General features: G+C 40.2%; 1 protein-coding gene and 1 long non-coding RNA gene across 16 annotated transcripts in view; one reads left to right on the forward strand and one right to left on the reverse strand.

Moving 5' to 3' along the window:
• Positions 1–12,965, reverse strand: part of Hr4 (nuclear hormone receptor 4) — a 266,613-nt gene that overhangs the window by 112,819 nt on the left and 140,829 nt on the right. For 2 of the 14 annotated variants that reach the window (XM_076425174.1, XM_076425299.1), the window contains one exon: positions 6,989–7,059. The exons of 11 other annotated variants lie outside the window; for them this stretch is intronic. The gene's annotated coding sequence lies outside the window, so the exon portion shown is untranslated. Of the gene's footprint in view, positions 1–6,988; positions 7,060–9,128; positions 9,285–12,965 lie in introns of those variants that run through there. One more of the 14 variants, XM_076425272.1, reaches the window with a different exon arrangement.
• Positions 1–12,965, forward strand: part of LOC143210059 (uncharacterized) — a 48,709-nt gene that overhangs the window by 1,705 nt on the left and 34,039 nt on the right. Inside the window, exon 2 of one of the 2 annotated variants that reach the window (XR_013009180.1) lies at positions 591–9,264. The exons of the other annotated variant lie outside the window; for it this stretch is intronic. This is a non-coding gene — a long non-coding RNA (uncharacterized LOC143210059). Of the gene's footprint in view, positions 1–590; positions 9,265–12,965 lie in introns of those variants that run through there. 2 annotated transcript variants of the gene reach the window in all.

Below are 12,965 nucleotides of genomic sequence, written 5' to 3' on the forward strand. Positions count from 1 at the left end.
AACTGGAACGAAATAGAAATTTATTCTAAATTTGTAACAGGTTGAAAATAATGTAAAATGCTTTGAAATTCCTCTAATGTGTTTACTGTTTCATATGACAGCTGCTGATTTTTTCCATAAATGCATAAAATCCAGTGTCTGGCGATTCTAATGAACCGAGCATACGTCAGGTAAAGGCCAGAACGCTTTCCACACTCGTAAACATTAGAAATGCATAAAACTTGCCGTGTCCTAACATATTCCGATAACTCTTTCCCCTCGTAGACACGCAACACGTGATCAACCGGTAAGAATGATTCGAGTCTTACGTATCGGCCAACTTTCCACTTGTTTTCTTATTCTCGAACGCCGTCGATCATACGTAATTAATGCACCGATGCAATTTTTCAAAGAAATAATCTCCGTCTAGCAGTACACGCACGCCTCAAACGCAAGCTATCCGATTAAACGACACCAGGAACGAAATTGATAAGTTGTCAGCAAGCTGGAAAGCTACGAGCTACGAGACGAGGAGAAAGGTGCCAGGCGTTACGAGCTCCGCCGCGTTAGCATAATCGAATGATAATGAGGCTAAAATTTTATACTTTCAGCGAGCACGCCACTTCCGTAAATTTGTTCGAGAGAGGAGAACTAGACACACATTTCGCACTTCGTGGGACAGGTGGTGCGCGGGTTTGCTTGTCAATCAAGAAATCGAAAGTTGAGGCGCGGAGATTACGTCTTTCGCGAGGTGTGCAGCACAGTTCCGCGAGTATGTTCTTATGGATCATTCATTCCTAGACTGCGAATCTTTATGCATTTATGAAGAAATTGGTCGTGTTAAATATAAAACAGTAGAAGATTTTTAAAATTCATGAATGTTGTAATGTTGCTTTTAATGTAACAATGTCGTTAAGGGATGCAATCAATTTTTATGTTATTCCTGCTTCCCACAATCGATGCAAAACATTTTTATTTTGCATAGAGATCCGCAGTTTATTCACTATAAATTTTCTGAGACTACAATTTTTCAATTTGTATCTCTCTCTAATTTTTAGTTGTAAATAACTTGACCTCTTAACTGCGGAGTTAAAATCAAGCAATGACGAGTATACACGTCGAACGCAGGGCAAATGGTCCCATTATAAATTTTACGAAACACGATGAAGAATTACATTCTTATTGGATAAAAAATTAACAATTCATTCTTGCATAGGTTATTGTTATTGTACCGCAATAGAGATTTGGATCGACAATTTTTAGTTGTAAATAACTTGGCCTCTCAACTGCGGAATTTAATTGTTAAAATTCCCCACCGAGTGCGGAATTAAAATCAAACAATGACGAGTATACACGTCGAACGCAGGGTAAATGGTCCTATTATAAATTTTACGAAACACGATGAGGAATTGCATTCTTACTTTATAAAAAAATTAACAATTCATTCTTGAATAGGGTATTGTTATTGTACCGCAATAGAGATCGGGATTGACGTGTAAGCACGTCGAATGAGGTTAACCGGTTAAATATAAAATTGTTGAGCTATACTGGGCCACCCTGGATACTTCGATGTACCTCGGCAAGTTTTTACGTAGTTTTTAGGGGGGGTTCTCTCTCTTCTAATGCGACAGATCGCATCAGTGCTACGTAAAATACTATCTTAAGTAATAAATACTAAATAACCCTACTTATTTTGAAGTATGCGTAGAACTTTAACTAGAACAAAAAATAAAAGTCTAATGTTTTTAACACGAAACCTACCACTGCCGGTCAACTGACCGATCTTACATTTTTAATTTTATACTTATTGAAATTATGACGTTGCTTAAATGGAAAATGATTCGATAAATTTCAAATTTATCCAAGCACATATTCTAATTAAAGTTGCACAAAATCTAAATAGAGCCTCGTCATTTTTGTAAGCCAAACAATTTAATCGCTGTTAGTACTCGGTAGGTTTAGTGTTAATGTTTGAAAAATCACACCTACTCATTATAGTCATAAATGCATAAAATCCGCAGTCTAGCGATAAGGGTTCGGTAGGGTCGGAGAAGTGCAGGACTCCGTTAAATCGCGAACCTGTTAAATCAAATGACATTATCCTTGAAAATTGCGCTGGTATTCCCCCAGCAATATCGGCGTACGATAACAAACAGTGTTGACTGTACACACGTTGCTTGCATAAGAGGGCGAATGGAAAGAGCGGCGGCAGTTAATCATTCATCCGTGCGAACAGTAATATTATTCCTCACCTCGTGTTCATACGGCTCGATACAAGATCACTAGCACACTGCCGGCCCCATCGAAGGTGAATCTTTAAATTCCACGCACCCCTTTATTCTATACGCCACTGTCGATGTTGCCTCTTCGTCACCCTCCCACCACCGACGATGTTCCCGGTATATCACGGAGGGAGGATTTCGCACCGGTAGAGGTGGATACAGTGGAGAGAGGGAGAGGGGGCAGGGGCGAAGAGGGGGGTGAGAGAGAGAGAGTTGGGGGTGGCAAGCAGCAAGCACTTCAGTGACGTCACCGTGCGGATAGGGGTGGTAAAAGTGGGAGCGGGAGAGGGGCGTCAGTTACTGAAGGGTGGTGGACGGTTGGTAGGGGTTGTCGGGTAATGTTGGGGATGGTGACGGGGTGAATGACCGACCTAGACTCGAAGTCAGGGGTGTGCAATGTATGAAACCATCCGTAATAGCAACCCTCCTTCAAAGCAATCTACAAGGGTAGGCTTTACACCCTCTTTCTTCGTGTTTGTGTTCTTCTCGCTGGCCGTGGCTGTGTTCGTTATAGGAGAAATGCTGGCGCATAACTCGCGAGGGTTAGAGTGCCTTAATGAACACAAGAGTGTGCTAAAAACACATTCCTTCCGTCTCTCTCTCTCTCTCTCGCGCGCGCGCTTTTTTTAAAACAAAACCATCGAAGAACGTCCACTGATTTTTAGTCGCGCAGACGTCACGAGAAATAGACAGGCATTTGAATCTTCTGGCGTCGCTGTCGCCGTGCTGCTGTTCGTGAAATTGTCGAGTGGTTGTTAAATGCTACTACGATTTTCAACTAAAATTAATGCATATTACCGACCCTGGATTCTTCATAGATTTTTTTATTCGAGTTCCTTCGTTGTAGGTAGAAATTAATTAAAACAACGACTTTCTGCGTTGACCCTCCATTCAGCTGATCAATTGGTGACCTATTAATTGAATAAATTAAATGTTGCATTGAGAACAACAGGATCTCTATGCAAAACCAAAATTTTACATCTGAATTGCAACAATCTGCAGTGAAGTAGAAATTTATCTTCTTTCTTAATATGCTTGATAGGTTGATACCGATGTAACAGTATTAAATTACGCCTACTCATTTTTGACATAAATGCATAAAATGCTGTCTAGTAATGAGTCTGCAAGAAATGTCTAGAAAAATATGTTTGAAAAACTTGATAAATGTAGCTGCGGATTTGAAGCAACATCGTACTAACCATTTTCATAGACAATATTCTATTAATTGATGCTAATCGACTTCGACGAGAACGGTCAAAGTTATTTCGAATAGAGCTAGGTATTTCACGGAAGCAAAGTGGCGATGCCTATTGCAGATCTCGAGGCGTTATCAGCGATCGGCTTATCATTTTATTTGCTGCGGCCATTTTAGACGTTATCGCATTCGGTTCCCTCTGTCGATATCTCGCAAAGCAATTGGTCCCCTCTTCCGATGCACAGCCGCCCAGAAATCAGCTCGGAGATACCTGCAACGCTACTTCTCGGTTTACACGGTCGCTAATAATGACGTTTGGCTCGGTAACAGGACAAGTGGCAGCGGAGCCGATCGGCGATCGGCGAACTTCAACGAGCCCGGCCCGTGACTACGTACCTCGAGGTCAGAAGATCATCGATGCAGATCAGCCACTGTGCACCGATGACTCCGTGTCCCAGAAAGATAAAGGCCGTTCCTGGTCGGTAAACTAACGCGGGCTTCAGCCCGGGGTGAATCGAGTGCACGAAGAGGGTAACACGATCGATAGCTGACCAAAAATAGGATCTGCCGCGGACTACGTGGGAGCTTTATTAGAATACACTTTCTCGGAGCGTTTCTCGCAATTTTCATTTGCAACACATCAGAACTAGAAGAAGCTAGACCGTCCACATCTGTCATTTTGAAGCTTCAGCAACGAGTCTTCAAAAATAGCGGAAAAGAAGAGCATCGAAAAAATTAGCTAGCAGGAGCTACCCCGGGTCCCCCGGCGACATTGAAAGACTTCAGACGGGAAAAGAGTGGCTCCCCCGGGTTGGGGAAAGTCAAAAAGCTTTTCCGCCGAAAATGTCATCCCCTCCAGTCGGTATGGTGTCCTCGTGTTTTCCCAGTTTCGGGTTTAGGTTGTTGCGTGCACGAGGGTTAGGCTCGTCGTTCTCTGTGGCGTTACTGCTACACCACGTGGTCCGTATTGATCCTCTTCGGTGGGCACGCTGAAGGAGAGAGAAGAGAGAAGCAACGAGCAGAGGGGTTGCGGGAGGGAGGTTTGATGCGTTCTCTCTCTCTCTCTATCGGAGCTTCCCTCTCCGGGTTCTCTCCTACTCTTTCCTATCTCGCTCTAGACGATGTCCGACCCCTGTGCGAGCCTCTCTCTCGTCGCAGAGGGTAGCAGCCTAGTGCCCCTGCCTCTCGGTCGTTCACCCTTCGTATACACTCGATTCCGATTCTCCGTTCTTCTCCCGTTCCCCTCCTCGTCTTCACTCCTCCCTTTTTCTGCCACCGATACGACCAATCTGAGAACTTGTCCCGGACTATACTTGACCCCGCGGATACGCGTCGGGAATTAAGAAGCAGGTAGAGCGGTTATGAAAAAGACGGAATTAGAAACCGGCGGCCGACGATCGGAGACCGACCAACAGAGGGCTACCATCTTGCCCTTAGGCGGTTTAGAGATCGCCGGCAATTTCTTCGGAATGAAGGATCCTCTTTTGTTGCTGACTTCGGATCTAATGCGAAAGCGACGACCTATATCTTCGAACAGCTTTGAGTTATTACCAAAATGTTTGGAGATGTTCAGACTTTCTCCATTGGCAGTTTCCGAATTGTCCTTTCGAAATTGTTCGTTAACGGTGGAGAATTTGTTTATTGTTTCACACATCCTTGCGAGGTGGATGTCCTTCGGGATTTCATAGCAGCCATGTTTCCACGTAGTTTCAAACTTCTTGGACAATAATGAGGAGCTTCTTATTCGACCTAATATAAATAGCTAATGACTAGACTGCGGATCTTTATGCAAAATAAAAATTATCTTCATAAATTGTACTTTTTCATGAAATGTAATTTTTTTCTGTAATGATATGAATTAGCTGAAACGAGTACATTAATATTTTTAACTCCTTTTAATCTGTCCACTACTTTAAATTGCATATACTCATTTTTGCCATAAATACATAAATTCGCTGTCTACTAATAACTTGACACTTAGCAGTCGAGGGGTGACCCAGAATCATAATATTGTTTCCATTATTAAATATGTTTATATCTAATCAATTAGTATACATAATTTGCACAGAAATAATACAAAAAAATATACGAAAAAAGTCATGTACAATGGAAATATTCTAGATCGGAATAAATGATTAATTTTCAAGTTAAAATAGCTCCGACTGCAGAAGGTTATAAATTGGCTACTTGAAAATCATCCAGGTATTTTTATCTGGATGTTATGTTCTCTTAATCGGTGACGGTGTTATTTGATTAAAAATAAAACACCGATACATGGTATCTTTGTGTCATGGCATTTATAAATCATTTATATATACATTCCTGTATCGCGTCAATAACATCGAAAATGGAATTGATGAAGAAAAAAATTAACGGAATGAAAACAGAAATTCAAGAAACGAATTTGTAAAATAAATGTTATTTAAATAGACTTACTCCAACAAAATATTGAATTTTATAGCGTCAAACGCGATCAGGAGGATGCAATCAAGGTCTGGAGTTAGAATAATTGATAATTAGACTGCGGATGTTAGTAAATGGATATACTTTCGTACATAAAAGAGAAACTGAGATCAATTAAGATATCACTCGGCGCATTGAAAGCTTCAATAAATTCAGATTATTTCACTGATTCGAAAAGGTTGTACGACATAGTAAGTGTAGAAACGTCGACAATGTATACATAGAGACTGCTGATTTTATGAGTTTGTAATATAAATTAATAGGTGGAATTTAAAGGTAGTAAAATTATTAAAAAGAATGTAAATTTTTATGTATCTCCTGTTACCTTCGAGGATTTTTTATGCAAAACATTCTCCTCAGCGAACTAGATTATTTATTACTGTGCTAAATAATGGGAAGACTAACATAATTAAATTGTACTTTTGCAGCTTCAGAGAAAAATTATATACATGCATACAGTCGGTCACAAAAATATTAGGACACAAATATTGGGACAAAATTGCAATACATCGGAATTGTAGAAAAAATGCTAAATGTTGCAGTTCACAACTTTTTTATGTGGGCCTATATTGATCATTTAAAAAATACGTTTTGTAGATCTGTGTCAATTAAACATATTCTGAAAATTTCGTCAAAATCGGTCGACGTTGCAATGAGCTGCAAATATTTAAAGATGGTAGAAATTGCAGATTTTCACGACTTTCTGCCTCTAACTGCAATAAATCTAAGGATTCCTACATCTTTCAATGCCTGTCATTTTTTCGTGCATCAACCGATTTCGATGAAACTTTCACAGTGCATATAATTGACACAGATCTACAAAATGTACTTTTTAAATTTTCAATATAGGACCACAAAAAAAAAATAGGACTACAATTCCGATCTATTGTAATTTTCGAAAAAATTTCTTTTCATATCAATATTAAAAAAGTTATCGTCTTTTCATGAGTGTCCCAATATTTTTGTGACCGACTGTAAGTAAGTATACTGCTATCGAATGATCGTGGATTAGAATATTTGTATCGGCATAAATTTTAAGGGACTAAAAATGGCGAATGATTTTACTTACAATGGCATCGACGTCTTAGGGGTCATAGGATAGAGATCGTTCGGATCCGACAAATTATGATGTTGGCTTACCTGTAACAGAAAAAAGACAAGATATATGACGAGTGTTTTGGCCGACCTCGTTTCGACGGGAGCTAAAAGCTAGCGTTTCGATTCGTTCCCGTTTTCACAACGGCCTCGCCCTCCGAAAAAGGTTAAGGTCGTTAAAGAACCGTCAAGACGTTGCGACAGGTATACGCACACGCGGCTGTCCTCGCTTAAGTGCGTGCTCACCGTGAAATCACTTCGCTCGGGAAGCGGTTTCCTTCGACCTTGCCTGCCTCGCGAGATCGCGAATGTTATTTCCAAGATTAACCTCTTTTCCCTCCTTTTTTGTCTTGGGAAAATATTCCCGCCAGGATTAACCAGATTCGATATTATAATTTCTGAAAAATAGCTGCGAGCAATGTATAAACTCGTTTCACAAGCGCAACCAACTTATTAACTTCATAATATCGTACTTTTACAGAGTACATAATCCGTCGACAAGTTGTGCTTGGAAATCAGCTAGAGAACTCCAAAAATATATCGAATATTTTATTTATTCATATCATTGAAAATTTTAAAATTTGTACGATTGTTCTCCGACAGAAACGAGTCAAACTCGGTTTAATGCCTCCTCTGACACGACCGCAGGATTTTTTGTTCTATTAAGAAAATGATTTCATATGTCTCGGTATTTTCAAGCATTTCGCCTGGAAATGCTTCAGACATTTTAAATATCATTTCAGAACAGTTTCCTTTGCACACAACTGCGCCCATCGTGGCTTAAATAGGGTCTACAGATATATCATAGCGCTTCTCAGCGTCCTGGGAACCGGGGGAGCACGGTAAAATGCGAGAAAACGTTAGACTGATGGAAGAAGAGCTGAGGAGATCCCTGAGGAATTCACAATTGCACTTGCTCTTGGCGCATTATCGCTCGATTCCCATTTGCTCTATATTTTTCTCTGTTATTAACGTGCCAGAAGGGAAACAAATTTTTATTCATTTGTTCTTCAACCGTTTTCGAACATTGTACCATTTTGTATACAGTATTATATCTGTGGTTGTGAGGAAGAACGCCGCATGTCACATACTTTCATTTTCGAGATATCGCCATTTAAAGTTTTGGTCACTAATGCTTTGACATATAGGACATTGGTTAAATAGCATTTATTTTTTTGAGCCTCTCGAATTTATTTTCATGACCTTTTTTCTGGTAAAGACGTAAATCCTAAATAAAGCTTAATTAATGCATAAACTCAATGTTTTGGCAACTACAAATATAACACATATACTGTATTAATTAATATCAATCTGTTAATCGCTTTAAACCGAACAAGTTGTTTGTAACGCATCCACGAACTTTGCAGAGTACTACCTGCAATTTTATGAAGATTGTTAGTTACATTGTAGAAAAGTTTCGGCGACAGTGTATAAATTTTAGTCGGAACTTGACAATATCACTTTAGTGTATCGTCGATGTGTAACAATGGATCGGCTTAATCACGCGAGGCTGTTAGCGAAACCAGATGTCGGTGAACCGACCCCTAAAGAGCATCCTGATTCATAGTTCACGGGCGAATAGAGGGCCTCGACCCCAGCGGGAGAACCGATCAAGGTCATTGACCTTCGAAGGGGATAAGTTTCCGATTTGTCACCGAACCGGTGAGAACGCCGCGGATTAAACCGTGGCTTCGTGAATTCGATTCTGCCGGAAAAATCAATACTGCCAGACTCGCACTGTAGACAAATGTACATTCTATTTCGCACGTTTGTTTAATCGATAAACCACCAACTTTCGTCCGACAGTTTTTCAACTTTTCTTCAAACGCATACAATATACGACGACATACTACTACTTGAAAAATGTTGTAAGAAATGTTTAAATGAAATGTTGTTCAGACAGAAAATCATGATTGCATCAATTACATGAGTTACACAGGCATCTAATTATTTTTTAAATATTTATAAAATCGCGTATCTGAAAGATCAACATTCTCAGATGTGATTGAAATCCATTTTCCACGTGAGCGTTACAACAAATAAGATTTATTTTCAAATCCAGATTTATAATTGCGCTACCCAATTATAATAGCAATCAGCATGTCGCAACTTACGCATTGTTAAAAATCCAGAATTAACTTTTGGTCGTAGATTGTGTTCTCGGTACTACATCACTGTCACTATTAGTTACAGTTCCACTAGATATCTCACTCGGTGTTTGCAAACAACATTGCCACGATAGTGCACAAATTGATGTAGATATACCTATCTCGAAACTATCCGACTAAGAACTGAAGTTGTAGAGCAGTGTTCCGAATAAAATAACGTAATCGAACATGACATCAAAATTTCCTCGCAACACCAGTTCTATCGAGTAATTATCCAATCTTCTCAAACAACCATTTACATTCCAATCCGAACACAGTAACAGCTCGAAAGCTTTCTAACTTTCGTTAACCCGAGCAGAACCAGAACTACGTAAGCAAACTAACCAGATTCGTTATCGTCCGTGGTAGCGCAGGAAACGTGAGACGAGCGAGACTCCAGAAACGCACGGTCGAATCATTAACGATTTCCTGTGTAACGAATGTTTCATTATTTCGAGGCGAATAACTCGGTTCCCGCTAATTATCGTCGACAAGAGGCCGGCCGCGTGAAAATCATTTTAATGATTCGATTAAGCATCGGAGATTCGCAATTAGGCCACGCCTAGCCTACTTTCCTAGAGTACGTTCACCCCGTGTCGAGGGATGTAGCCACCCCCACGCGACGTCATTGCACCTGCGCACTCGGATCGACTCGAGCCCACGTGGCCGCCACGTGGTCGACCAAGGAGAGCACCCAACGCGGAGGGTGGCGTTCGCTAGGGGAAAAAAGCTGGCTTCGAGGGGATGAGTATCGACCAAGGGCAAGGGCGAGGGCATGCGTATACCCACGCACTGCCTTCCCAAAAGACCAGCTGAAGACGCCTCTACCACGATTCAATCTCGATTTTTCGGAAACCCTCGATCGTCATCTTTCTCGTGTACTTGTTGCATCAATTTGTCAAATCAATTTATTACTGGACCACAAATTTCATCAGAAAAATGAATCCCAACAAAAACATCCTGTAAACAGGAGCCGAGTTCCTATGGCCGTAAAAAATTGTGAGTTAAAAAGTTCGTCAGCTTAGAAATACCATCTCACAATACTGAAAAAAGCGTTTGTCAAAATTAGTTTAAAAGAATGCTATTTAATTTTTAAAGAGTTACATGGAGGGCTAAATTATTCAAACTTGGCCGCTACCTAACACCTTTTATGGCCATTGGTTTAAAAAGTAACGTTCTATCCTACGTACCTATTTCGTACTGTTTTTTTTCAATACAACTCCTTTAAGGTGTAAAATTTCAAACTTTGATAATTATTCCTTTGAGTGTTTGTTATGGTGGACCTATGTACCAAATTTCAAGCTTGTTGGTCAATGTGAAGTACCCAAAAGGTTTGGATGATCTGTCAGTCAGTGACAAATTTAGCGATTTTTGAGGTCCTATATCTCGGAATCTACTCTTGTTTGAAGATTAATGTTTTGTCAATATTGAGTCATGATAGCATTTAACAAGTGTACGAAATTACATCTCTCCATCTGCCTCCAGTGCCGAGTTATAAGGCTCTAAAAAACGGCTAAGTTGTTTCGTGTAAAAGGAGGTAGTGCGAGAATTTGGCTGGTTCACTGCCGTGCACCTAAATAGGTAAAATCAAAGTCGGAGACATTAGTAGAATTTAACGATATTGTAATGTTCTCTTCCGAATAATATGGTCAAATCAAAAACCACATTTTTAATTCAATTTCTGTTTATAATTGACTCGGAAAATTATCATTTTTCAGAGAAGTCCTGATTAAAAATAACTACAACTGTCTCTAAAATTAATTTTTTTAAAAATGTAGGTAAATAATTTTCAGAAAATAGTATGATAATAATAGCAGTGCTTAAGATGTCCGACTACCGGCTATAAATGGTTGTAACTATCGAAACAATGTGTGAATAATTTGGAGGACTACCGCAGTAATTCTTGCGGCAATGGAGAAAAGGTGTGACGCAGGGGCCCGGTGGTAGCAACAACGGAAAGTTAACGGAGAAACGGAAATTGACGTCCTCTTTCCAGCCCGCGTCCGGCAGGAATTCGTGCGCGAGGCTTACGCGCACGTTAAATTGGCTCGGCACCGTTTTGGACAGCCCTGACTATTCGTATCGAGCGGCAATGCCAAGGGCAAGGGCGCCCTTCCCCATCCCATTCTTCCCAACGGTGTGCTTCCCCCCACACCTCCGTCTCTCTCCTCCTCGTTCTCTTCCTCTTCCGTCGAATACACGCATAAGGGCCAGGGACACGCACTCCCGGCGAACTTGTTTTCTGCATGACGCAGCCGACCGTGGAAATTCGGTTTCGATCGCAGATAGGGATGAATTGAGAGGATGATACACGTGGGGGATTCGGTAACGCGTTTAACGCCCACGATACCAATTGGTTTAAGGGGTGAGTCTGATCCGTAGCCTCTGAAAAATCGTTCTCTTTTTGTTTAATCAACAATTGACGATTAACTTCGTCAATCAATTGAATCAATCGTCCATTTTTCGATGATTACCTTTTTGAATCGTACACATTAATCAATCAAGGTTACAATTTTTATTTATTAATGACCAACTCTGCTGTGCAACCCCTTCAACATTTTCCGCCGAATCCGAAAATATCAGGCGTCTATTGCCATTTTTGTATCGCAAAAATTATTCGACCGATGGATTTGATTTTCTGCGTGGATCTACCGTTTTAAAAAATACTTTTTCAATAATTAATTTTTGCAACATCTCTTCAATTTTTTCTCACGAGCGTTCTTGCTCTTTTTGACGAAAAAAAAATATTTTCAGATACTTCCGTCATGTAGCAAGACGGCCCTAAAATTTCGAGAACTTTGATTCGATCCATCGATTACAATAAAAATATTCTTCTCTCCTGAGGAGGGTATGCAACTCAAGCTCTAACAAAGGAAGGACCCCAAGTGTCCGACTTCGATTTTGGTAATTTTTCGTGAGATGATGGTATATGGATCCTGAATTATGTATGCAAAATATTAGGTGTAGTTACTCAATAATTTTAAAGATATAAACAATTAAAGTTTCATAGTTTTCGATGTTCCATTAGCCGTGTTAGCAGGTTGCGTGATTCACAGGTATGAAACTTTAATTGATTATATCTTTCAATCTATTGAGTAACTACACCTAATATTTTTCATACATAATTAGGGATCGATATACCATCATCTCACAAAAAATTATCAAAATCGTAGTCGGACACTTGGGGTCCTTCCCTTGCAAGTTCTTTAAGGGAAAATCACAACAATTGTGTGTGGAAATTCCAATGAAATTTAAAGAAAAATTTCAATGCTGCAGATGTTGCAGTAGTACGTTGATTAACCCTGGAATATAAACATTTCTTATTCGATTACACAGTTCTTGGCGAATTGAATGAAGAACTAGAAAGATTAATATGTTTAAAAAAATGATAAATACCAATTATTAATATTCTTCAAAAGTATCCCGCCCTTCAAAAAGGTAAGCAGTAACGAATAAAATGGTAGCGTACCTAACAATCCTCGTACACACTCGTTAGCGTACGCAGCCCCGGAAGAGTAGAACGAAAGAAAACGAGCTCGAGTGAGATTCAAAGCGCAGAAAATCGGTCTACCGTTCACACAGGACGCGAATGCGTGGGAGACTATCACAGGTCGCGGATTTTCTGGAATATCCCAAAAACCGTCGGCGAAACACGCTCGCAGCAACTCTCTCCTTAATACTAGGAACAGCTTTTCCAATCCGGCCCGAGCGTGCAGAGAGAAAGAGAGAGAGGGAGAAAGAGAAAGAAAGAGACAGAGAGAGGATCGTGTCCCGTGCCCGCTTTGGCGCTGCTGGGTTTACGTA

This window comes from Lasioglossum baleicum, chromosome 1 (assembly GCF_051020765.1).
Source record: "Lasioglossum baleicum chromosome 1, iyLasBale1, whole genome shotgun sequence".
In the NCBI taxonomy this organism is placed as follows: domain Eukaryota; kingdom Metazoa; phylum Arthropoda; class Insecta; order Hymenoptera; family Halictidae; genus Lasioglossum; species Lasioglossum baleicum.